The sequence below is a fragment of the Musca domestica genome, unplaced genomic scaffold (assembly GCF_030504385.1).
Source record: "Musca domestica strain aabys unplaced genomic scaffold, Musca_domestica.polishedcontigs.V.1.1 59, whole genome shotgun sequence".
NCBI lineage: Eukaryota > Metazoa > Arthropoda > Insecta > Diptera > Muscidae > Musca > Musca domestica.
In genome coordinates, this window is record NW_026712362.1 from 3912021 (window position 1) to 3925212 (window position 13192).

Genomic DNA, 13192 nt, shown 5'->3' on the forward strand with positions numbered 1-13192 from the left:
TTCTAATTTTGTAGTCGTTCTATGGCCCACAATTGAAAACTAATCGACACTGAATTTTGCATCAGAAGAGAGTTGAGGACAGGAAAGAATTCTAGCATTTTGGACGACAATTGGATTATATTTAGCTGTAAAATGGACCACAACTTTCGTGTGCAATTATTTTTAATATTTAACAACACTACGGAGTTCGTAAATATTGGCCAAACTCTCCGGGTCAAAAATCTAAGGGTAACCTCTGGGCAGGGCTCTCTGGCATTATTTCAAAAACGAAATCTTTCAAAATGGATTTGAATATAAGGGGACTTCGAACATAGTGTTGTAGGGTATCAAATGGTCGGCCCCGCGCGACTATAGCCTTTGCTTACTTGTTTTAATATAAACTTCCCAAAACCTAAATTTTAAATTAGTTGAATAGCTAGAAAAAATAGACTTTATTAAACAACTAATTACATTCATACCGCATTTGGTCCATAGAAAACTAGGTGGCATCCATGGCATGCGTATGATGCACCAATAACAAATACATAATTTAACAAAAGAATCTCAACGCGCTTCACATTAACAACACAAATAAACACATTAGCAGTAATTGCTCACGCGCAACTGTAACAGTACAAAGAATACAAATTGTTCAGTGTTAAGATAATGAATATGACGATCATTACCCGAGGATAGGCCCTACACATCACGCATCGGACGGAAGGTAAAGTAACAACACTTTCATCAGCGCATTGCAACAAAGGCTTTGTTGTCTGCGCTCAAGGTCCCTTCATTCAAGCCACACATAAATAAATCACTCATGATCGCGGGCATAAGACAAACAACTGGCTGGTGGTTAAACTTTTTTTTTTGCTTTTCTTCGTTCTTTTGTGGTAATCACTGATTGGGCTTTCTTACAACTCAAACATGTTGTAAGACATGTTGCCTTTAAACGTTGGCTTTTCTTGTTTGTTGGGCTTCTTTTATGTTTAAGCCATGCTTTAGCTACCAAGCTAGCCATGGCAATGTTGGTTGTGTCTGCATTTCTTCGAGCCGGTTTATCATACCAACTCTAGTGGCGGTCGGAAAAATAGGTCAGCATATATAAAGCCAAGTTCAAGGCGATAACAATTTCAGTTACAAGAAATTGTTAAGCGTGTAAAGACATCCCCAAGAAAATATCTCATAGAAAATAACGAACAAATTGTGAACTTTTCAACAAGGCAGAAAAATTAAAACTGTGCAGTGGAATAAAATACAAAAAAGAGTGACATTTATGTAGCCAGTTAATACTGGTCTTAATCTCGTTTTTTGGAAGTGTCGTGTGGCGAAAATTTGCCCCCGGAAAAGTGTAATTAAGTGTTCTGCCTAGAATTGCAGACTTGAATTAGAAACCTAAACGCCAAAAAAATTACTAAAATATCAGGTAGGTTTTGAGTTGTTTTAGTTAAATTATGAAAATCAATGCACAAGGCTAACGGTTAAAAGAGAAAGTTTTTTTTTTGTCTTGGCCATCTTTATTTAGCTTGAATGTGCTATGGCCTTTTTTGTTTGTTGAAAATATTATTTTGGAATTTTATACATATTTTAGTGTTTGTGTGTGTGTTCTTAATTGAGTTATGTGTGAATGAGCTTTGAGTGTTGCAAAGAAAACAAAAGACTTAAGACACAAACGTCACTAGTGATTGTGACCAAATAATTTATATTGGAGAAGATGAAATTATTATTTTTTAATTGATGAAATAGCAACATTCGGAGAATATTTTTTTTTTCTTTTTGAAATTAAATTATAATTTTTTAAAAAATTAAAAAATGTATAAAAAATAATAAAAAATGAAAAAATAAATATGTATATATTCCATAAAACAGATTTCCAATAATTTCTGAAAATTTCAATGTCAAATTGTAGCTTAATGCTTAATTTTTAATTTTCATTAAAATTTGTTATTATTATTTTGTATGGTCTTTATTAAAGGAATATCTTTTGGTAATGATTTAACTATTTTAGTAAAAAAAAAATCAAAAATCACTGCAAATTTCGTCATCAGATGTTTTGCGGACTTTCAGTAGTTTGTAGGACCTAAATATGTGTGTGGAAAGAATTATTTTCTTATACCAAAAGACTCCAATTCTTCATATGTTTTTTAAAATTCATAATTTAATTCATTTTTTTTTTGAAAAAAAAAAAAAATAAAATAAACTTGAGAAGAAAACTAATAAACTTGAAAAGCCCACATAGAATTGAACGCCTTTCGCATCTGTTTCCTTCCCTCTTATCGTTTCCGAGGAAAAATACAATTGAAATTTTGAAAACTTGGTAGTTCGAACACATCGTGACCTCAAACGAGGTCAATTTTTTCGGAATAGTTTAAAGTTTAAAGTCCCAAATTATGATCGAACTGAATGTGTTCTGGCATTTTTGGTTGCTATTAAATAAAATTTGCAATTTTTAAAATATTGGGTAGCATTTTGGTAGCACGAAGTTGCAAAATTCAATTTTCACCAATTTTGGTCGTCTCTCTTTATTATATTATTTATTAGAATTTGATACTGGAAAGTAAGGATATGGGTTTTGTGGAAAGAATAACATTTCCTTGTTATTTTCTAGAGAAGCGAATAGCCGTTTCTCGAAGGGGTTTTTGTTGTAACAGACAAAACCAAGATTTAGAAGACTTTCGAAAAGAATTTTAGTTTTATTTAATTCTTTGGTTCCTCTTCTATTGAGCTTACGATCTCGTCACTTGGGTGAAAAATGTTTTCTGTCATAGAAGTTATTTTTAAAATAACTTCTGGGGAGAATATCCCAGACAAAAAACATGGGAACTGATGAGGATTGGTGACTCTTTCCGAAACCTAGGTATTCCCTGCCTTACCCCCTGGTAAACATTACCATCGTTCTCCACTAATAAACAAACGTTGTTTTTATAAAAACAACAATAAAGGGACAACGCCTGACCATTTTGCAACAACAAAATACTACGGTATCCCGAACAAACAAGCCAACACTGTTCGGAAACTAATATATATAAAGAGTTTATTTTCTTTTACGATAGATCAGTATGATTATTGCCTATGACGATGATTCTTTTTACCATTTTTTAAGGGCCAGTAATAATACTGACCTATCCTAAAATAAAATAAACTCTGACATGTTAATGAGTATTCCAAAAATAAGAACCCTGAAAATTTCAAAAAACTCCGAATATCAAGTTTTAAAATATAATGGGGCTATACGAAAACGTGGACCTCTAAGCCAATTATTTGCCAGGAAGGTTGGTACCTACCTATCCATTACAAACTCCAAATACTAAACTTTAGATAATTCTGTTGAAAAATCCAGCTACATCTCCAAAATACCGAAGACGTTATACAGGTAATTTTCTGTCATAGAAGCTAATACAAATAACGAACTCCAAATAAACAATTTGAAACAGTTCCAGTGAAAATTGTGACACAAATCATCAAAATACCAAAAATCTGGAGACATTTGCAGATACCAAAACTTGTACGCAGTTTAATGCATATTGGGAACACAAACTGGCAATTTACAGCAAATTCAGTCTAAAATTGTGAATAAGCAACCAAAAAAAAAAAATTAAATCTGTCGCTACAATGGCTTACCAAAACGTGGACCCATATGGCCCATTTTCAATACCAAAAATTCTGCAATCCTAACAGAGTAACATTTTATCAATCTAATCCATTTCGTTCGGAAGCAAGAGAAATTTTCACAGACAGACGGATGGACAGACATCGCTAAATCTACATAGAATTTTATGCTGATCAAGAAAATATATACATAATGGTTTTCAATAATAACCTCTAGAACGACAGCAAAATCAGGAAATTTTTAATTTTTGTGGTCAATAGACTTTAATTCTGACCCTAACCCTACCCCATGCAAAATTTCGTGGGGATCGGACGATAATTGCCACCTGTATATAACGACATAAACACATAGTGTCGCAGGTTGCAGAAAAACTTTAGAAAATGTACAATTCAAAATTCTACAAGTCAAATTGAAACAATTTAAAAAGCAGTAAGTTCGGCCTAACCGAACTTCGAATACCATCCACCATTAGCAACGAATTTGGAAATTTAAAAAAATAAAATCCTTAAAAAAAATCTGTTAAAATGTTAGCTTCGTAATGGATGCGAAATACGACGTCTCAAACAATTTCGGTGGGTATTGTACCTAAAAACGTCAAAATACCGAATATAGGGAGGTACTGATATATGGGGCCTATACGAAGACCTGGACCTGCATAGACAATTTTCTGTCATAGGCTGTAGTATCCATTTCGAACTTCAAATACCAAATTTGAAACAATTCCGTTGAATAATGTCGCTAAATTCATCAAAATACCGAATACCGGGAGGTACCGCTATATGCGGGCTATATGAAAACGTGGACTTATTGGAAAAATAAACATGTGTGCAAAATTTTCGCCTTCTATCTCAATTCGTTCGAAAGATAGCGTGATTACAACAGAAAACAGACAGACGGACAGACAGTCAGACAGATGGACATCGCTAAATCGCCTTAGAATTTTACGCTGATCAAAAATATATCTACTTTGTTGGGTCTGATATGAATATTTCGAGGAGTTACAGGTTACAGGAGGTTAATATACCCTCCATAGTATGGTGAGGGTATAAAATTTAAAAAATCGCTTGCGATAACAAATTTTTACAAAAATTGAAAAAATTAACAAGAATAATCACTTTTTTATTGTCATATTTTTCCGGGTTTTCTAACATTTTATCCTTTTTTTGTCAAGAAACCATTCCGAATTGATGAGAATTGTGAAAATCAGACCAGCGGTTTTTTGACTTATAAGCAGAATTAGAAAGATCTATATCTTTTCTTGGCTATTAGCATCCCAAGATTCGAATGGGATTAAAAATATTCACGGTTTTGACATAAAAGTTATGGTTTATTTTATCCGATGACGATCCGAATTGGTAGACTTCTGTCCAACTCTAATCTCTATCTCCATGTAAAATTTCGCGTTTATTGGTTTATAATTGTGGTCTGTAGAGCGCAACAGCTAAATCAGGAAATTGTTTTGTTTTTGGCCCATTTCAATCCTTAAATATTTTTCGATCATCTCCAAAAACAGTACTCTATTTTGATATATTCCTGACCCTATCCCCTCCACCATTTCCCATTTCGTAAGGATCGGACCATAATTACAACACATAGTGTGATCACAAATAAACATGGACAGGTTCCAGATCCCAGATACCAGATCCATATATAGTTTCTTATGTCGGGGACCAATATTTCGAGGTGTTACATAATTTTTGGCCCAATCAAACATAGAATACCCACAACACATAGTGTTGTAGAGCAAAATAATATTCCAAAAATCTCCCTCAGATTTATCTTCCTTATCGGTTATAATATATTCTTCCAACCGATCGCTATACTGCATCATTAATTATTTAATTAAAAAAACAAGCTCCATAAATTAACAAAACACTTTTACCGTTCATCGTCTCAAATCACTTTCTATTTTCATTCAAAATTCTCCATATAAGAATCCTGACCTTACACGTTAAAAATCACCCAAACACCAGAAGAACAACAACACAACTTTTTGTGGACCATCATACCTTCAACGAAAATGAAATTTCATTTTAGGCCATACTAAAAATTCCATCAGACAAGAACCGACGCAATACCACAGCACAGAGCTGACAATATCGACTCAATACTCAATATCCATTTTGTTTACAAATCAATTGTCAAAAGAGAGTTGTGGTGACACACATTCCAAGTTACCACATGATAGGTGTTGTGAGTTTTTTTTTTCGAAACTTTGTTGAAACGGTGTTGCTTGTTGTTGTTAACAGCAACAACACCAACAGCATTCCGGTGGGTGCCTCATTCATAAAGAATTGGGTTAGCTGTTAGTATTCATAAAAAAAAAACATAAATAAAAGAAAATAAAAATATTTATTTATACAAATTTGTTAATTGAATAAATTTACACTGAGATTGTTGTGGTGGTAGTTTGTCTGGGAAGTATGGTGTGTATGGTCGTATGTGTGAGCGTGTCTTCTTTTTTGTTGTATAAAACCCCAGTTACAGTTACAGGCCATAAGCCATAACTTTTTTTGATATGCTTGTCACACACTCTTTTGAAGTTGGATTTTTTGCTTTTTTTCTTGTTGTCGGGTTGTTGTTGGTTGGATGATTTGTTGTTTGCCGCTTCACTTCACCTGGCAATTGAGGTTTAACAGAAAAGTGTCACCCATTGCAATGACTCTTATGGTTGTTGTAGAGCGAATGGGGTTCGTTTTGTCATTTTTTATTTTATTTTGTTCCGGGCACATCAAACTGCATAGCATGCCTTTCAGCCGTTTGTAATTTTTCTTTCATTTATGCTTTATGATTTCTTGGTTAGTTAATGTCACAATCACGGTGTTATTGCTTCAACAACAATGTGACATTGTCGTTGTCAATGTTTATGCATTCACTTAGAGTATGTTTGCTCTTCTTAAGCAACCTTAAATGGCTGGCTGGCTGTTGTTATTCTTGTCAGTCTCTCTCTCTCCCTCTCTCTTGACCCATTTGCGATAATATCAGGTGTTAAGGTTTTGTCGTGCTTCATTGTGAATTCTTAACTTTCTCTTTCATTTAATATCTCTTTTTTTTTTTGCTTTTGTATGCATTTGCAGACATTGTTGACACATGAGCTATATAGAGCGCAAGTGAAATCGATCAGAACATGACCGTTGTATAAACAAGAATGTAAATTAAATTAATTATCATAACGATGATAATTATTAGAAGAAGATCATATTGGTCGGGGAAATGCGTTTCTAATGGGAATAATAATTTGTTTTTTTTTTTATAAATATTTTCTAATACACTTTCTCCAAATCGGACTAAGAGTGGAAATATTTCAGATAAAATGTTCCATTTAAATTGAAAACAAAATCTTTTTGAGAAGTAATCAATAAATGACTGTAGTTCAGCGAAATCGACCCTACGAGACCCTATATCACTTTAACAGGGTGCAACAAAAAACATATATAAATATAAATGAATAAATTAATAATTAAAGGAAAAATTCAGCAGATTATGAAAATATGGCTAAAAACAGAATCTTTCCAAACACCGATAGCCGTGTATATCGGTTTAAAGTTTACATCACAAAGTAACCTAAATAGATGGGTCAATTTTCGCTTCTTCCACCTTTTATTATTAAATTTTCGAATTAAGATTATTTTGGAATCTTTGTATTTTAGGTATATATAAGCTTTTCCAAAATTACTACTCACAATTCGATGATTAGAGAATTGTAACCTTCAGTCGAGGCACCAAATCTGTTTGGTTTTTTTCAAAATATTGTTAAAATTTTCCTTGAAACGGAATTGTTGGAAATTCCACAAAATTATTTGTCATAATTTTCTACCACAGGTCTCAGAATATATCAAAAGTCTAAATCTTACCTAAATAACAAGAATTCATAATAAACAAGTAAAGCAAAATCCGCATACGGGGCCGATCAAATAATACCCTACAACACTTTAATTAATTGGGAAAACCCCTCAAACTCATTTGTTCAATTGCGTTTTTGAAATAACGCCATAGAGTCCTGAAAAATATTGCTTTTGATTTTTGATCGGTAGAATTTGTCCTACATCTACGCTCTACGTCGTGCTGACAGGAATTAAAGCAAGTTATAAAGTATCAGTCGGTTCTGCCGACAGACGTATATCCCCAGCCAATGTTCGATTATTTAAATATATTTTGACTTCTGTTATGACTATTCAAACTCTTGACCTTCTATGGAGTGGGTTCTGAAGGAATGGACCAATATTGTCCACTTCATATCGGTTCTAAAAAAATACGATATAAATGTTGCGATCTCACTGGTTTGGTCTATATTGGTAACTTCATCATAAAACCATATTAATCCCAAGTTTCTGGTTGAGATAAATAATTATATATAGCAAATTGTAAAAAATCGCAAGTTATGATCGATTGAATCTCTACTACCTTTATAACAGAAACTGTGTTGAAAGAAATATTCGGATGCGCCAAATCTAAATGAAATCGTATGTTTATTTCGCTTTTTATGAGCCTCATTAATATTCAAAATTTTGATCCTTTGTGGGGGAGATACCAGAAGGAGTGAACCGATATATCCCTATTTCACATCTTGGGTTAATAAAAATATTGTGATGCGTGTAATTTGAAGACAATCGGACTCTTACATCATATTTTATAAGATTTATAATTTTTCAAAATTTTTACCCCTTGTGTGGTAGGTACTTAATGGAATAGACCGATATTGGCCATTTTCGCACTTGACCTAGCACTGATGCAAATATTAGGATTTGCAAAGTTGAGTGTGGTGTCGATATCATTCAATTTTATGTTTTTCAATGAACAAATAATGAAGAAATAATCCAAATAGTACAACAAAGTATTAAATATCCACATGCGATTTGTCTAAAAGAAGTCATCTAAAGCATGAGCAATAGACGCGGCGTTGGACCAACAGCAAAAATTTCACCTCGACATCACCCAACATTTCGGAATTCAGAATTATTGATGTGTTCACTAAGATCTAACATTCCCAAAAAAGATTTTCAAATTAAAAAAAAAAATATTTTTGTATAGTTATTTTTTCAGCCGTGTATTAGTACTGTGATTGGGTGCTACAGCTAGTCTGAAAGAAGTCTTCTAAAGTTAGAGCAATAATTGCTGCATTGAAGCACCAGCTACTTGTTCAACTCGTCATAACCCCCAATTTCGAGGTTCAGTATACTTGATTTACTCACCTAGATCTATCATTCCCAAAGGGAATTTTAATTCCGAAAGATATTGATATTTTCTCAGCTGTATATAAGTACTGTGATTGGGCGTCACAACTGGTATTAGTTTATAAAATAACAGGTTTATTATCATTGGGCGCCATTTACAAAATTTATATAATTCCACGACTAAATAAGAGCCATTGGGTAAATGGTTAGGGGTATTGCTTGGATTCAAAATCTTAGTCTCATAATGCTTAAAATCAGTAAAATATTGATAGATTTCTGGAATAAATTCGAGCATTTGATATCGAGAAAATTTCCTTTTAACATTTTCCAGAATTTCAAATACGATAGCTAACAATTTGCTAACAAATATTTTGAATTTCACCATACCATCCAATTATTTTTACCGCAAAAAAATAATCGCCAAAAATTAATAAATAAACAAATAAACTCTGCATTAATGGAATACCATTTACAAAAAGCTGTGGAAAAAATCTAATAAATAAAGTACACTTTAAACGCACACAAGCACTGACACACCACGACATATTAAGAAGCACCACACAAAAACTTTCTCCATCAAAAGCAATGCTGCTGGTGTTGCTACTCTTGCTGTTTGTTACAAAGCAATAGAAAATGCGAGTAAATTGTAGACAATGGAGACAGAGAGACAAACGTATATATATACATATAATAATAATGAAACCAGACAAATACTACAAAATCAACCGAAAACTATTGAGTTGGTTTGTACAAATGTCAGCTAACGATATGAATGAAAGTCACGATTTGTAGTAGATGAGAGACAACAAAAAGAAAAAAAAAAACTACGTACAACCAAAAAGACACCGAAATTGAATGAAAACGAACCAAAGAAAAACACAACATTTCTAGTGTTCATTGAAAATCATGGAAAAAAACAATATCCATCCAGAAAAGACTACAGACCGAGAAAAATGCATTGCCAGCATTACAAGACAACTGGCAGATAGACAAAACAGAAAAAAAGAAACAGACTAGAAAAATAATTGAAAATAACATAAGAGCTAAAAGGGTTTTTAAAATTGTCTGAACAGGTCATTGAAATACCGCTTTGGATGAAGCGCAAAAAAAGGAACCAAAAAGACGCGAAACAAAACAGAGTGGCAACAAAATGCGCTCACCTAAAGTGTTTCGGTTTATGAAGTGTTTGGCAAGTGAATCAAAAGACGCTGCACAGCTGGTGAACAACACGTGCAGCATCAATTAAAAATTTCACTTTGGAAAATCCCAGTGAAAACTGGGATTTAATTGATAGAAGAAGTTGTAAAGGTTTCGTTTGATTAGGCAAAGGCATAGCTTTGCCAGTAGGAGTATGTAAATTTGAGGGAGGGATGTTTGAGAGCAGGCAGTTACATTAAGGGGGTTGCTTAAAATATAGAAATTAAAGTTTTTTGTGTAGATATTTTGTGTTGACGATTAAATTCCTTAAGTGGTGAGTAAGGAAAATGAAAATAATGATTTGGTATTACGAATCGAAATTTTGTAAATAGGAATCAATCTATACAGAAAATGATGGGTAATGACCTCGCCAGTGGCGCCTAATGAAATCTCAGGCTGAAATCTCAAACATTAAAGAAATTTTCAGATAAAATTTAAATGGCGCCCAATAGTCGAAAACAAGATATCCAAACATTGCTTCTGAAAAAGTTAAAATGGGGTCCAAAAGATACCATAAATTGAATCAATTTTTTAGTCTAATTTGAAATTATTCTAGGGAATATTGAAGTGGGAGTGATGGAATTAGATGTGTTAATTTAATTTATATACCCTAATTTTGTTGTGCTATTTTTTTGGACGTAATTTAGAAAACCGGAGGAAATTCTTCGCCTTTATAGAACAAAACGGCAATTTTCAAAAAAAAAAAAAACCCTTAAAATTCTGTTACAATCTTAAAAAATCAGAATGTAGCCATTATATTAGGGTCTATACGACGACGTGGGCCTGCGAAATTTGAAAAACAAAAATTCGGTGAATAATGTGGCTAAAACCATCAAAATACCGAATATAGAGAGATACCATCATATGGGGGCTATACAAAAGCGGGGACCTGCACAGACAAGGTTCTGTCAAAGACTGTAGTATCCATTACGAACTTCAAATACCAGATTTGAAACAATTCCGGTGAATAATGTGGCTAAAATCATCAAAATACCGAATATCGGGAGGTACCGTTATATGTTGCCTATAGGAAGACGTTGACCTGCACAGACAATAAATTTGAACCATTTGAAACAATACCGAAAATTGGGAGGTACCGTTATATCAGGGCTATACGAAGACGTTGACATGCACAGACAATTTTCTGTCGTAGGCTATAGAAGCCATTGCGAACTTCTAATACCAAATTTGTAATATTTCCGGTGAATAATGTCGTTTAAACCACCAAAACACCTAAAGTACCATTATGTATCCGTTACGAACTTAAATACCAAATTTGAAGCAATTGCGGAGAATAATGTTTCTAAAATCATCAAAATGCCGAACAGCGGGAGGTACCGTTTTATGAGAGCTATAGAAAGGTGCGGACCTGTACATACAATTTTCTGTCAAATAACAAATTTGAGACAATTCCGGTGAATAATGTCGCTAAAATTACTTAAATGCCGAGGTGCAGTAATGTGGAGGCAGTAATGTATACGCAGGCGTGGACATGCACGGACAATTTTCTGTCATAGGCTATAGAAGCCATTGCGAACTTCTAATACCAAATGTGTAATATTTCCGGTGTATAATGTCGTTTAAACCACCAAAATACCTAAAGTACCATTATATAGGACTATACCAAAAAGGTGGACCTACATGACCCATTTTTAATACCAAAAGTCCTCCAGACATATTTCAGTAAAATTTTATCAACCTACTTCATTTCGTTCGGAAGCTAGAGTGATTTCCACAGACGGATAAACGGTCGGACATCGCTAAATCGAAATAGAATTTTATGCTGATCAAGAAAATATATATACTTTGTGGAGTATAAAATGTATATTTCGAGGTGTTACAAATGAAATGACAAACTTAATATACCCTCCATACTATGGTGGAGGATATAATAAATGCTTAATGAAAAATACTGAAATGAAAAATAGGAAAAATTAAATTTATGGAAAAATTCCAGTATTTTCGTAAATTCCTCAACATCATCACTGAACCGATTTTTCTAAAAAAGAAAATTGGAAGAAAGCCTAAAATCTTATCTCAAAATATTCCAAAGTTAAATAAAAAATATTATGAACCTCAGTGTTACGTAGAGCCCCTAATTCTTTCCACCTCTTCTACCTTCCTATCACAATACGACATTGGAGGGTATAATAAATACTTAATGAAAAATACTTAAATGAAAAATAAGAAAAATTCAATTTATGGAAAAATTCCAGTATTATCGTAAATTCCTCAACATAATCACTGAACCGATTTTTCTGAAAAAAAAATATTATCTCTAAATATTCCAAAATTAACAAAAAAAAAAAAATATTATGAACCACTGTTTTATGTACAGCCCCTAATTCCTTTTCCCACTTCTACATTCCAATCTCAGGAATATATTAGTAAAAAAATCGTAATTGCAATTTCATTCACAACAATAAATTGGCAAAAATCTTTCACCATGACTCTCACATTTCACAATGAACTTGAAAGCATTTTCAAAAGTTAATAAGCTTGGGTAGCCAGCAAAATTGTACCATTGTTAAATCATCTGGAAATAATTGCTTTCGTTAAGGTATTTACTTTTTTTCACAGCAGTACATTTCATTGAAAAGCTCACGCAACATTATTTTTTCTCGACGAGACTGAGACGGAGATAACCACTCTGGCAAGTTTGTGTCTTAAGTCTTTCGTTTTTCCCTATCTAACCAGGCAATCGTCGTCGCCGTCGCCGTCATCATCATTGTTAAGTACCTTTAAACAGTTAACGAAAAAAACCTGCTATACTTGAATAAAACCACAAGAAAAATACATCAATAAAATTTCTTTTCTTATGAATGAAACTTTCGTCCATTGTTGTTATGTTTTTTTTTTGTTTTATTTCATTTTATTTTCTTTTATTGCCTTCTGATTTTATTTTTTAAAAACTCTCACTTTCAAATGAAATGAAGTGAAGTGTAGGAATGAAAAGAAAGAAAACAAACTTGGAAAAATAATTAAATTCATTAAAAAGCAATTTTGGAAATTTGTTGTGGTTGTTATTGTTTTCATTCAGTCGTTATACGACTCTCTTACGCTCTCTCCCTCTCTTTCTCTGGGGTAATCACTGGATGTAACTTCATTGGCTGTAGTTAACAGCTAATATCAGTTACAATACTACCAGCACTCTCTCTCTCTCTCTCCCCCTCTGTAGAAGAAATAGTATTATGGCATGAAAGAGAAAATCGTTAACAACAAAAACAAAAAT

General features: G+C 33.0%; 1 protein-coding gene across 3 annotated transcripts in view; it reads left to right on the forward strand.

Annotated features, from left to right (window-relative positions):
• Nucleotides 1-1104: 1104 nt before the first annotated feature.
• Nucleotides 1105-13192, forward strand: part of LOC101898190 (uncharacterized) — a 32134-nt gene continuing 20046 nt past the window's right edge. For all 3 annotated transcript variants that reach the window (XM_011293566.3, XM_011293567.3, XM_011293568.3), the window contains exon 1: nt 1105-1405. The gene's annotated coding sequence lies outside the window, so the exon portion shown is untranslated. The remainder of the gene's footprint in view (nt 1406-13192) is intronic.